The sequence below is a fragment of the Gallinula chloropus genome (genome assembly GCF_964237585.1).
Source record: "Gallinula chloropus genome assembly, chromosome: 6".
Lineage (NCBI taxonomy): Eukaryota > Metazoa > Chordata > Aves > Gruiformes > Rallidae > Gallinula > Gallinula chloropus.
Window position 1 is genome coordinate 17,103,937 of NC_140091.1, and position 12,238 is coordinate 17,116,174.

Sequence of the window (12,238 nt, forward strand, 5' to 3'; positions counted from 1 at the left end):
GAACTGCACAGCCTGGATAAGAAAAATGACCTAGGCTCTTGGTTTAGCTCAGAGGTATTTTGGTGCGGTGCTGTTTTGGAGGTTTGGTGCTGTGAAACTCCACACTATAGGATACCAGGAATGCATTGGGTTTTTTGTAATCTCAAGAGGATGCAAAGTTAGTTCATGGACGAGAACTCCAGGGAAGATTAGTAAATACACGGAAACCAGCTCTGCCGTGGCATTGGCTTTTGTCCTATTCTATCTATTCTCTGTGGCATCTGCTTTGCTGCCAGAGCAGGAGGCTCTCAGACAAAATGCTGTGGTGGGGAGCAAACAGCCGCTGTGTGCTGTGCACACACATTCCCCTCAGGATGCCCCACAACTTCAGCACCTGCCCACACCCCAGCATGTGGCAGCGTGGCTGCCAGCTGCGGGCACGGCTTGGAGCCCTCTGTCATGACAGCTTTACTATAGGCTGCTCGGGATGACTTTCTGTGAGAAGCTGATCTCTGTGTCTGTCTCTGCCTCACTTCTATCCTCCGCTGCACATTCTCCTGTTTGCTTTTCCCAGACTGGCCTGCAGTACTGTCTGGACACAGAGGCACCGGCTGCTTGAAGGGAAGAGTCATCACTCCTTGGTGTAAGCTACAGCTTTTGATTGATAGATGCTTTCTTGGTTGTGTCACACCTCGGGCTGTATGGCCAGACTGCGGTACGTGCCCCAGCTGCTCTCCTTTGCCCTGCTCAGGAGGCTCCTTACCTGCAGTGGCCCCTCTCCAACATGCCCCATCACTTGCTAATTCCTGAGTGGTCTAAGCTGGTACGGCCTTCAGAGGCTGGCTGCAGCATGGGCTCCCATACAGGAGACACACGAGGAGCTTCACTCGCTGTCGGAGTCCCACACGTGCTTGCAGGGGGACTGCCAGATACCTGTGGTCCTCCCTGATCTGTACCAACTTCAGGGGTATGCTGCTGGTCTGACACGCAGAGAGGGGAAAGGGACAAATGCTTGGTCCTTGGCTTTAGCTACTTTTTGTATCTTTCTGGAGCACTGTGAGCCAAAGGACCTAGATGGGGCTCATCCACCTCACCTGTGCAGGGGAAGTGCTGGAGGCCTGCACTGAAGGTGAGACAGGTATTCTGGAGTTCTTTGGAGCTGACTTTTAAATGCAAAGGTGTTTCCAGCCTGGGCAGAGCAACATGCCTTGCTTACTCCCAGAGCAGTCACTACTTTTGGAGACACAGTTCTTGGTGCCTTCTCCAAGTTCTCACGCAAAGGCAGTGGCTAAATGGCTGTCAGAGGCTGGGCTGGTGGCAATTTGTTTCTAAGGCTGTGGAGTTGAAGTTGGGCACAGCCTGTGAGATTAGGGGGAGCGTGGGACCTGTCACAAAAAGCAAAGAAACCCCACAGCTCAGCGTGCTGACTCTCTGAGGGCTGTTCTGCCTCTCCACCGCTCAGCGTGCAAAGCTCTGTCATACAAAGCGTAGGGTTAAATGAGCTCTAGTGAAACAGTCCTCCAAAAAACCTGGGATGCTTCTCAGAGCTCGATCATGAGCTGAGGTAGAGGCAAACTTCTCTCAATTCTTTTGAGGAATCCAAAATGCTTTTTTCCAGGTGCCTCTTTTGAAAACTGCACACTCAAGCCACTGTGCATGACAGATCTGATTTCAGCCTGCTAAAAGTTTGATAACAATCTCTGCAGTCTATTTTATCTTCCTTGTGGCTGGCTTTTTGTTTGGTTTTTAAAGGTTCTTTTCAGACAGAAAATTGTTGGTCACAGTCAGGCTGACAGTGGCCTACAACATCATTGGTGGATTAAAGGACATGTGTCCTTTTATATGTTTCTGAATCCAAATTATTTCCCGGTAAGAAACTACAGGCTGTCCTGGAGCTGCTGAAATCAATCACTTGGTGAGTGCTTTTTCTTTTTGCTGCCAGTTTGACACAGTAAAAAGACTAGTTAAATCCTTTCTCCTAATAAAATCTGATGCAAAAACTTCCACTGGTTTGGAGGAATTGTTCTACCACAGCACCCTATCAGTCTGTAGGGACAGTTTTCTTCCCAAAGGGATTTTTACACTAACTTTATTGGGAAAAGGCACTCTCTATAACTCGACTTGAAAATGAGACCTCAGTTGTTTTGGAGATGCTGCTGTCCTTTGTCAACTAATCTGCTGGTTTATTGAAACCACAGACTTGTGGGGAAGGTTTCTGTTCCTGACCTTCTCAGTGGGCTGGTTGTGCAGGTAGGCGCCCAGTGCTTTGGGGCTGCACAATTTCGCACTTCAGCTTCCGTACGAATATCCTCTTACAAGCTCTGAGATCGGAATTACCGGTGTTATTTTTACTTTGGTGCAGTTCTCTTTAGCAATGAAGGACTGTATGTATGGGGTGTTTACTAGGCGAAGGACTGTATGGATGGGGTGTTTACTGGGCAAACACCACGGCTTCCAGCTCCTGCAAGTGAAATGGCCTTTATTGATTTCCACCGTCTGAGGCATGCCAAGAGCAAATACAGATACAGTATAGAATGTGGGTCTTCAAATGTTGTTTGGGGATAAATATTTACAAGGACATGAGTAAGAGGCAAAGAAACATGCCTGTGGCTGAAAACTTTCCAAGCTTTATGTTGTCCCAGTCGCTGCTGATGTGGTTCAGCCAGGGAAACAGCAGAGACCGGCTGTCCGGTCGGCACTGCCCTGGGGCCTGGATTCAGAACTAGGCAGGGAGCAGGCGTGAGGCTGGGAAGGCAGGTCAGACTGTGTATCTGCTCTGTGTGTTTCGATGAAGCCTCAGGAGGAGAGCCAGCTGGCGATACCCGTGCCCGTGGCATTGAGAAGCAGACGCTAGCCTGCTGGGAAAAGAGCCAAGACCATCAATTCATTTTCATTTCCTATGCTGCAGTTAGGTGGCGAGAGTATTGATTTAATCCAAGAGCTAGAATTGACAAAGCCATACCCGTGGCTGCTGATATGCAGCTTTGCTTTTCCTGTGACGTAAAGCACCTGGGAAGTGGCTTTAAAAGGACAGCTGGTGTGTCATCTTTGAGGAGGGAAATGAGATGCTTGTCCTGGCACAGCTCTCGCTAGGCTGATGGATCCCAGGCAGGGTGGGCACTACCTTGGTCCTTGTGGTCAGCTTACAAGTTTCTTTAATTTTCTGAAGGATCAGGCCCAACAAGGCTGAAGGACTTCATAACAACCTAAAGTTTCTTTTTCCCCTATCCTTACATAGATCCTCAGGTCAACTTAGTCTGAGACAACATGAAGCTGTGACTCAAACCCCACATCCTAGAGCTGACATCCCAGGTAACCCTGTCCCATGTTTAACAGCAGTCTGGTTTCTGCCCTTTACATCAATATATAGGGTGCTCAGACCTTTTCACCTGAGGTACATGTATATGCCAAGGGAAAGTATGATCACAGTACATAAAGGGGGGTGTTCCAGTGCTGTGTTTAATTTGGCTGGCCTGACTAGCAGTGGCATGGATGTCAGCAAGGGGTGCTGAGGCTCCCTGCTTCAAGTGTCTGTAACAATACCTTAATTAAATTAAATACCTAAATTAAATTCCTTCGTGTTGCTGGCATGGCTCTGACTGTGCAGACAGGAACCCCACCTTCACTTGCTAGTAGGTGGTTCTGATTCCTCATGCTTCTGGCGCCAAGGAATTCTGCAAACTTTTTGTGTAACTTGGATGGGAAGTGACATTTTGTTTTTTTTCTGTGACTGTTGCTTTCACTCTCCTTCCCCTGGCATATATCTTGGAGAGTTTATACATCTTAATGAAATTATGCAAAGGAGAGGCGTTGCCCAGAGAAAAGGAGAAAGTGGAAAAACATTGTATAAGCTTCCAGAAATAATATGGAAACCATTTATTTTCCTGCAGTACTGAAAGCCTGTTCTGGATGAGTAAATTAGAATCGCTCTCAGTCATAGACTAAAAAGACAGTGAGAGTGTTACGAGTGCCTGCTTGAAATGCCCCGCCTGAGCCGGATCCCTACCCATACCATCACTGCCACCAGAGAGTTTTGCTGGCATAGCCCAGGGCTTTCCAGGGGACAGGCACTGGGACGGCCCCTCGCAAATGCCATCTGGTGAGCCGTGCTTTTCTGAGGCAGTTGTGGAGCAATCTTTGGCTCTGCATCTGAATTCCACTGAACCAGCACAGTGCGGGTAAAATTCCTTATACGTGTGAGGAGGAAGTTAGAGCCGGGTTCCTGGGGCAGCTGCCTCGCACCGGTCTCTGAGACACACGGAGCTGGAGCTGGTCTCTGTACGTGGGCGTGAGCTGGGCAGCCAGAGCGCTTGGGGCCAATTTCAGGCTCTACACGTGGTATATCCATCTCTACAGGCTGGTGTTTGGCGTGCAGGAATGGGGCAGGAGGCAGCACGGACTGATTGCTTCGTGGGGCACTGCTATTCCCAGCACTCTGAACCTGGTCCTGGGTACCTGGACTTAACATTACGCTAGTCCTACATGTTGGCGTTTGACTTCTGCCTCCCAAGGAAAAACACAAAAGCACACATCCCTCACACTGGAAGCTCTCTGGTAACTCACCCGTGCTGCTGGAGCCATAACTGGGGAGGAGAGAGACAAAGGAAGAGAGATGTATCTCAGACACAGGTAAGATTTGGGTCAGAGCCTGTAACAAAGCCGGTTCACCAGCGCATGTGGCTGGAGGTGACTGGGCTGAGTGGTAAATGTCACAGCAGGAACAGGGAATCATGCGTTCCATTTTGCCTGAAAAAACCACAAATTTTCATGGCTGCTTCCCATAGCTCCCAGTACTTCTGGGCTTTGGGCAGGGGAGTCTCAGTTGTAAAGGGGGTGAATCCATTAACCCAGTGAGAGTCGGGGTTACATGTCCCTCAGTAGTAAAAGGGTAAGGAAAACTGACTTTGAAGCACCCTTCTCCCCTCAACGCTCAGTTCTGCCCTCCTGCAGCAGGTCCTTTTAGGAGAGCCAATCCAGCTGTTTGTGTGGCTGCACAGAAACTGGATGACAGGACGAGATTTTTAAAAGCCCTTAAAAAGGGGGATGGGCCCCCTGTGCAGAAAAGCTGTGTCGTTCATCTGTATTAAGATCTGTAAGAGCGGTTAGATGAGGTTATCTGCACTTAAAGTGCTCCTGGATTGGGACGAGCAGCTGGTGGAACCACGTGCATAGGAGGCATATGACCCTGGAGCATGGAGTTGAGTGAAATCCACATTTCACTGGGATTTTTGAGAGGCAGCCAGCACTGTTTTAAAGTGCTCTCAAGTATCCTGGAGGAAATGTTGACAGGCACTGCGATCCTCACACTGATGAATGCGCTCAGGCAGTGGAGAGCAACTGTATGTTCCTGCCAGGACTTGAGACCCAGCGTAACAAGTGCAGTGGAAGAGGAGGAGGAGAAGGAGGAAGCAAAAGCTGATTGATACCAAGCAGATGCTCTCCCATAAAATGATAGAAAGCTGCTTTGGGCTCAGCATAAGCAGCTGTCTCCTGGTGGGGCAGAGCAGGAAGACTTACCAGGGCAGAAGTCATTTTTCAGTCTTCAGAGTGAAGCTTCTGAGGGCAGAGCTGGGGGGACGCGAGACATCCATCAGTGCTGACAGCCTGGGAGCTGCTGCCCTGCCTGCTGACACGTGTTGGTGGGTGTCACAGCATCCACGTTTCACAGTGAGGAATCCAAACCAAGGCTCCAAAGTGGGTTTAACACCACAATTAGAGCACCTTACAGAGTGTGTAACCATTAGAATGTTGGGATGTGTGGCTCCTCGGTGCAGTTTAATTCAAGCACAGCAAATGGAAAGCAGAGAGGAGCATTATTTTCAGCATTACATGTTCAGATTTTATTAAATACACACTGCATGCACAAACCCGATCCAGAAACAGGAGCAGCACATGCAGGTTTTGTGAGCCTTGAGCAGTAAGCGCTGGAATTTCTGTCTTCCCTGAAGTGCATGGAAAGGAGCACGCATGCAGTGTGAGAAAGAGCCTGTAACTGGTTTCCTTCCTTAGACATTTTAAAGGATTCTGCTTATGTTTCTTGTTTTCACAAAACCATGTAGCAATTCCCTATAAAATCTCACAAACGTGGAAACAACAGTTATGTGAAAGCATGCCTGTGTGCCACAGTGTACACGCTGCATCATAAATCCAGCAAAATCAGATGGCAATTTTCCTTCCCTGCACTATGGGAAAATACATTCTGCAGCCCAGCTCCTTCGTAACACTCACCAACGTACCGCAATTTAAGGAAACAAATTACGAGCAGTCTCATGGCAGGATCTATTGAGCCATGTGAAAAATCATTCCTGGAACCAACTTCTTTGGAAATGCAGGAAAAAATATCTGAAATGTTATGTCAGCCTGTGTGTTGACATTCTGGTGATTCCACCACAAATCTTGTAACAGTTAGTGTCTGCTGTACACCTCTGCAGTCTGACTCAAGAGACCATGGAAACCTGAGCTTTAAGTAACAATAAAAACAATGCATTAAAAATGAGGAAAAAATGTTGCTCAGTCATAGTGAAAAGTTCAAGAATAAAGCCTGAGAGCAAAGGGTCAGAAAGCGGCATGTAAGTCCAAGTAATTATACCCTCAACCTTTTTTTAAAATTTATTTTTAAACTTGGTGAATTCACAGCAGTTTCAAAGATGGAGGCACTGGAGCATTGGCAGCCTCCTACCTTTGTGAACAGCTCTTGTTGGAAGCCCACATCTTAAACTCTTCTAAGCTTACTTCAGTGTGGAAGAAAAGGAGACATGCCCTCCTCTAACCATTTCTCTGCTAAAGCAGTAACAAGTATGCCACCATGCCCCACTAACTGTACAGAGAGACACCAGATGTCAGAGTGGATGTGGCAGTCTGCTGTGCATTTTCTTCTGCTCCTGCAGCAGCAATGAGTTTTCTGTTTCTGAAGAATTCCCTTTATGGGGGAGTGCCTGGAGTAAGTTACTTCCCACCTGGAGCTCTCCTCGTCAGGCTTCTTTTTCCCCTTCTGTAGCAAACCATAGTCACAAGGTGGGCTACAAACCTCTTGGTCTCTTTGGCCTTAAAAGCCCTCATCCACTGGACCTGTATGAAAAGAAACCTCACCTGACTATTTTTTCCCTGGAAGATGACGTGCTTCTTCCCATGTCTAATGTTTGGCATTCTTGTCCTCAGTCAGTGTTACGGTATCTTAGTTAATGGTGACTCTTATTTTCAAGGGGAACGTATAGAACCATGACTTCATACTCTGAGATAAGTTGCCTGACTGCTGCAGTGTGCTGCAAGTGTTATTTATCTTCACATTTTTTATCTCGGAACCTCACAGTTTCTCATATGTGCCACTTCTGTCTAAAAAGCGCTTCAAATCTATATGCACTGGCCAAACTCTCTAGCAAAACAGTGTGAATAAACCCTGGCTGTGAACGGCACATCGCTATTTCACCTACTCTGTGTGAGAGAGAGACAGCATCTGCATAAAATCTACTTAAATGTGAAATTTATTGTGAGGGAACTGAGTTTGTGCCCTTTCTGATACCTAAGTGCCTATGCAGAGGGGCTGGAATATGTTTTGGTGTCAGTTAAACATCTTGTCTGGCTTTTTTTTTTCCCTGAAGGACGGAACATTAGGCGGGAGCTGTGGCATGGACGTCTCTGACATGGGAGTAGTGGGGCATGTAACAGGCAAGCGAAAGAAGTGCTGGTGGGCTGACTGATGGTGGAAGGGTAACGAGCAATGACAAGTCCAGTTCCGTCTTTGCTTAGGGCACCTACACAGCTGTGACTCGGCCAGTGTGGAGGCTGTAGGGCAAACAGCCCAGCCAGAGACCCACACGCCTCCAGCAGCACTTTCCTGCAAGATTAGATAGGAACTAGAGCTGGCCTCCAAGGAGACTGAAGTAAAAGTAAGTTGTAAATCTAAAACGCAGTAAGCATAATTGCTCATAAGTATTTGCATGCAAGAAAAGTAAGGCACTTCACTGATAATTTGCCAATTACTAGTAAGTTGCTCTGCAAAGATCCTTTTTCCTCTAGGGATGTGTGATTAATGAAGCTGATATCCTCTCTCTATTCCAAACCAGCTAGCAGTTGGAAATTATGCCAAAAGCCAAACCAAAGCTTGAAACAGGTTCTTGCTCCCCTTACTTTTTGCATTCTACTGTTACCCAAAAGCCACAGCAATCCCTGTTCCTGGTGAGTGCTCGCTGCTGCCTGTGGGATGCTGATAGGGCTGCAGCAGAGCCACGAGCTCCAGCAGGTCTGTGCTGTGGCACATCTGAACGCTTCTAGCCTTTCCTGTAAAGAAGCCATATGAAGTTTAAGTTTGGTTGACCTTTCTTCTATATTCTAAGTGTTTTTTAATAACTCGATTCATATGTTTCTGCATTAGAGTGTTTCCAGTCCCTCCTGCTGAAGTTCAGGGCATTTTTTTATGCTTGTGTTATAAGATATATACGTACAGAGGCCATAGTATTTCAGCTGTGGAAATACCATATTATGGCTCTGATTTGTGCTGTGATGACAGACACAGAGCCCACTGAAATCAGCATGGGTCTGGATGGTTACCATGGTTCTTCTGTGAGGCTCAGATGGAAGGATCTGCTTCTATGTTAATATCCAAGAAAAAACAAAGGGAATTAGCTTTTGTGTTCTAGAACAAATCAATGCCATTTTCATGTTCCTGCCCCACTCCCCATCATCCTAAAATGCAAAGAAAGCCATGTCCTTAAAATGTCAAGTGTTAGTGGAGGAGTATGTTAAATATATATTTTTTTTCTTTTCCACTCAATGCACTGTTGGAGAGATGTGCTCCCGTAGATTTAAACATTGTGTCAATGACACCTGCTCAAAACAGAGTTAAGAGACAGAGAGCTTTCATCAGAGGCTAGACCTCCCTTGCCTTATCATCAATGAGCGAAATACAGAGGACTTAGTCTCAGGCCTCCATAATTGCTAGTACCTGGCTGCTAACCACTGTTTTACAGAATTTCTTCATTTTTTTAGACAATGCTTTAAATGAAAGGGTAGAAGAGAACACAACACTTGGAAGGAGGAGGAGGGGGTGTGGGTAGTTACAGTACCAAACTGCAGAAGAGCTGTATTTCACAATAACTGTGCTGCTGTGTGTGCTTGGAGAAATCAGACTGTTCTCTTATCCCTGTACTGCTCTGAAAAATTTACAAAAAAACCAAACCAACCAACCAAACAAAAAAACCAGACCCCAACCAAACGAAAAAGCAAAATGAAAAAACCCCAACAAACCCAAAACAAGCCTAAGGAAGCAGCAGAACATGAATTCAAGAGCAGAAACAGGATTGCACAGGGAGATTCTACACTGAACTGAAACACTCGTGTTTTGGATCATCAAGAATGAAGTACAATACTGGTCTGTTCCCTTTGTCGTCTTATGTCTCCGTTTTGTTTTGCTTTGCTTAGCTTAGATTTTTGTCCTTTTTGGAGTCCTGCAGGGAGGAAAGAAGGAGCCTTTGTTTTATAAAGTCTGAAACCAACAGTGGCCCATTGATCACAATTAAGTCTAAAATAACACGCCTTTGCTGACCTGTTTGTATCGAATAAAAAAAAATCATACGTTATACCTGCTGTAGCCTTGGTCTGCCCCCAGATCCAGTTTCTTTTCCCTGAGCTTCTGGTTCTGGCACAATAACTTTAAAAGCCCAAATATACCTGTGTGCTTGCAGGGCTGCATGTGAAAGCACCTCCTCTTCTGTCTGGTGCCTGAAGTGCTTGTTGGTATGTGAACAAACTTTCCATAACCAGATGCTCTCTTTGCCATGTACCCTCTTTTCTTTGACAGAGTCCTGTCCTCATTACAACTACCTCTGTTGTCAATAACTTCCTCAGATGGTGAAATGACACACAGGATAGCAGTAATTCTTGTAATAATGCTGGGGGGTTGCGTACAAATTATAAGTAACTTTGCTGTGATGTGCATGGGTCAAGTCAGAGCTTCCTGAAGTCTGTATGATTGCTCTGCTGATTTCAACAATCATTGGCTTCTTCAGAGGCTGCTTCTAACCTTTTGAAGTCAGATTTTTAATATGAGAAAATCTAGAGGATACTCATAATGAGTAAACATGCTGGTGGACTAGTCATAGAACAAACGTGCTTTAGGAGAACAGTGGAGACATTCACAGACATGCTTTTTTGGCATCAAGTCCTTCATCCTATAAATAAGGAGTGTTATGTGCCTCAGAACTGCTTCTGATCATTCTCAGTCTGGGTCCTTATGATCACACGAAAAACAGTTAAAAAGAGAATAGGACAGACAGCCGCAATCAGTTGTAGGGCTCGGCCACACAAACATACTGACCAGCAGCCTGCTTATATGCAAATGGTCCTTTTTATTGCCCTTCTCTATTCCGCTGCAATCTTTTCTGGTCTTACCTGATGTCCCTTTGTTCCTCCCTTCCTTGTCTTTCTTTGGTCTTTCCCCTAAATATTTCATAATAATCCTGTGTCGTTTTAACAGTTTTGTGTTTCCCTCTTGGGCACTTCATTATAGATCATGTTTTCCTTTATGCAATAGTCCCCACAGGTTGCATAGCCTACCAGAGAATTTCACTTATTTCATCCCTCAGTAAGCTTTGCATCAGGGCAGCAGGTAAAACATTGACCTTTGATAGTCTTAGGGGCAGCTGATTCACATGAATCAGGTCTTCCGGATCTTCGTGTTTATTTTGAATAGTTGTTAGCCAGATATTGTTTCAGTGATCACAAATCTATCAGTTCTGCATGATTTCCTCCCTTCAGTGCTGCTTATTCAATAGCATTTTCATTTGCCATCTCATCTGGCCCAGCCAGATGCATTGGAAAAGGGGTGAGAATCCACTTAGTGCGTTCCCCGGCAACTCACTCTGCAGCATGCATTCAGTCCTCAAGCAGAGATGATACTTAACAATTTTGACTGCTGTGTGTTTTGGGCCACCTGGGAAAATGAGTTTATTCCCACCACATCTGTATCGAATTGTGACCTAGGATAGCCTTTGGAGTCGGTGCTATTTTTTTCTGTGTAGAGTGAAATGCATAGAGCTGCGCCCGTGCATCTTCTTGCACAGGAAAAAAAAAAGTCAAATGTGGTTTTGTTTTCTTGAGACATCTGTGCCAGGTTATGGTAAAGCAATGCACAGGCCCATGGCAGGCTTGCTGAGGCAGCTAGCCCACGGCGCTCATGGTGGCTGCCTTCCAGCAGGAACACCCCTGACTGTACAGCCCCTGTGTAGGTCTGATCACGTCTGCAGAGCAACCCTGATGCTGCTCCTTCACAAGACTTGAGAGCAGCTTGAGCCGCACCGCACCCAGCAGCCCAGAAAAGACTGCAGGAAAGAGGCTGCAGACATGAGGTGTATGGCCCTGGATGTGTAGGAAAATGGCTGTCGTGTAAACCTCTTGGTTAGTGTGAGAAACTTTCCTGGTCTGTGCGCGGGTGTGTGTGTGAAGGATGGTGCACAAACAAATTTGTGAGAGGGCTCTCTAGACCTTGAAATCGCGCTGTGCCCAAGCATAACGTATCTCTGGCTCACAAGTCGCTGCTAGCGTCGAAGGAAAGACTGCCTTTGGCCGGGAAGAACCTTTTTCTCGCATGTTTCCCCTGCCCTGCTGGGGAGAGAAGGGAGCCGAGAGCTGCGCGGGCAGAGCTGACGGGGGAAGCTGCGGGATCCCGCGCCCCTCACGCCGCGCCTGTACGTTCGCGTCTGCTGCCATCCAGAGCTCGGAGAGGGGAAGTGTCCGGCTGCGCCGCCGCACTACCTTTAGCTCAGTGCAAAACTTGCGCCTCGGACCTGATGAGGCGGATCTTCCTTTGCTGCAGCGGGGGTTTTATTGCTTTTCGGTTGGTGAGAAACTGGAAGCTCCTGGGGTCATTCCGCCCGGCGGCAGAACCAGGAGAGGGCGGCTCTTTCCAACCCCAGAACTCGCCCGCCCTCGTCCTCTCGGGCATTCCCAGCTTTTGGGTGCCACACTTGCAGGCTGCCGCCTCCCTCACATGCTTTTCCCCCCGTTTTCCTCGTTTCTTTTTGTACAGGGCTGCACAAAACGTAAGAGCTGTAAGAGATGAAATACTTTCTGCGTGTCACCTTCACACAGGAGTAACGTCTGTTCTTTGTCAGATCTCAAGCCTCACAGAGTGCAATGCTACCTTACAGCTAACTGAAATGGAAGCGTGTTTGCCATTGGGCTTTTCAGTGTTTCACTGCCCCGTTACAGGCGATGGAACACGTTGTTTTGGGATTGACAGCTGAAGCAGCATTCCTGTTAGTTC